Genomic DNA, 2423 nt, shown 5'->3' on the forward strand with positions numbered 1-2423 from the left:
AAAGGCGTCGTGGAGGACCGAGCATCTCTCCAACTTCAAGAAACTTGGTCGGGACCTTGAAAGGATTGGTCACACTACGGGCACTGGGTAGGATCCATGGTAGGAGCTCGGACTTACGACCTAAGCCTTGGGCCCTCAAAGTGCACCGTTTAAGGGCAAGGAGCGCCGCTTAGGTCAAAGACCCTACTGTGACAGGACTGCGGATGGGTTCGGTTATCAACACCTGCCTCTGGAATAACAGGAGCGTGAATCTTGCACTATTGTTAATTTGGGGTATCTACTATCATAATGAAAGCCCGTACTAACTCAACCAAACACCGCCACTATAAAGATAATTCTATCCGTGTATTACGTCACCACGACTTCAAAAGCTATCAAATATCTTTATTAACATTTCAAGGACACATAAGTAATCCTGGCTTGAAGTCGGTATGATATCAAATATTCACACTGTGATAGTTTCATTTCACAATAATAATGTTTTCATCTAAAGATAGTTTTATTCTGGCAATTTTTTCATCATTTGTTCATGAACCACTGAGCATCTTTTTCAACAAAAAGTTGCATTTTTGCGACACAAATTCTCGTTTCACTAGAATATTACACGAAATGTCTGCGTCATATTTTCTGAACATTTCGTCTTGGTAAAAATATTGGAGTCATCACAATACCGCATTAACCCACTAGAATTTTCATAGTTCACAAAACTGAAAAACGAAAACATTGTAAAAAGAAAGTGGCGGTAGCCATTTTATTAAAAGAGAAGATAGTGCGTTAATCAGACAAGAATAACTGAAGGGACACATCAGGCAAGAGTAGGAAAATACTGAACCAACCGCTTACCTTAAAAAAAAAAAAAAAAAAAAAAAAAGTTCATTTAAAAAACTAATAAAAACCGTTCAGTTTCGTGTTGTACCCCGCAAAGGTGCACCTCGAATTGAACTCACAGAAATGTAATGGAAAATCCCCTTTGATAATATTCAATAATTCTTAAAAAAAATAAAATAAAATAAAAGGGCCGGGGGTTAAAGTCGAGAAATGACTTGAACTGCAATGAAAGGGATTTCTGATCACGCTGCAAGCTATTCAACAGCCATCAATACTCACATTTTTATATACAATTTTTTCAAAAAGAAATAAAATGTAAAATACAGTGAGCATAAAAAAAATCACAACCGGTAACATTACACAAATATCATCCCTGACAATGAAGCAGCCAATTGAAAAATACCTGAACACACTTCACGACGTGAAAGTTTTTTTCCCTCCCAACACAACAAACGTAAAATACACTAAAAGGCCAAAATCGCAGGTGATGACATTTCACTTATATCATCCCCGACAACCCGCGAGCAATTACAAAACCGCCAGGACCTCGCACCACGCCGCAGGGCGGCATCGAATTACACGAATCGAACAAAAACTTTCGTCGGTCGAAATGACCGCGAATGAGCCGGCCCCACGTTTCGCGCACACCATGGGGGCGTCTGGACACTTCCAACAGAACCTTCGGACAAGCTCTCTCTCACCCTTAACCTCCAAGTTGCAGCTCGACGTTTTGGCTCTCCTCGAGGCCGAGCACAGGTCTGCATTATCCCCAGCAGAGAAGGTGGTCCTTATTATGAGTTTCCGAGTAAACACTCGAGGGTCTAAAAGGTCCTTTATTTCGCCGACTGACTCAACAAACCCGACCACATCTCCCCCTCGCACAGACGCACAAACGCACAAACCCATTCATACAAAAACGCCTTCATATACCCGGCATAATATTTCTGCTTTCACAGACATTTTCTGTATTTTGAACAGACCACCTTTTGGTGAAGGAAGGCTGGACATATCTCTGAAGCGAATACAGTAGACAGTGATGATCAAGGACCGGGATTTTCGTACTGCTATATAGCCCCACCGGTGGGGCGACAAAACCCCCACATGTCAAAACCCTCACATGACAACACGGCAAAACCCCGACATGACTAAACCCCCACACGTCAAAACCCCCACATCTCAAAACCCCACATGACCAACACGACACAAAACCCCCACCGACAAAAACCCTCACACGACTAAACCCCCACATGACAACAAAACCCCTCCGACAAAACCCCCCACAAACACGAAAACAAAACCCCCACACGAAAAAAACCCCCTCGGACACACCCCCATAATAAAACCCCCCACATGACAAACCCCCTCCGACACAAGCCCCACACGAAAAAAAAACCCACCGACAAAACCCCCAATTACAAAAGCACCCACATATCTTTCAGAAGAAACTTATCGAAATGACTAGTTTTATATATATTTAGGAATTTTATCAAAGAAAACTTATTGAATCTTAAATCTTTTATTAAAAACAAAAGTTAGCCAAGTACAGTTTTGAAATTTTATATGAAAAAATAAGATTATAAAGTCAAAATTAATTT

Source organism: Macrobrachium nipponense, chromosome 33, assembly GCF_015104395.2.
Source record: "Macrobrachium nipponense isolate FS-2020 chromosome 33, ASM1510439v2, whole genome shotgun sequence".
Taxonomy (NCBI): Eukaryota; Metazoa; Arthropoda; class Malacostraca; order Decapoda; family Palaemonidae; genus Macrobrachium; species Macrobrachium nipponense.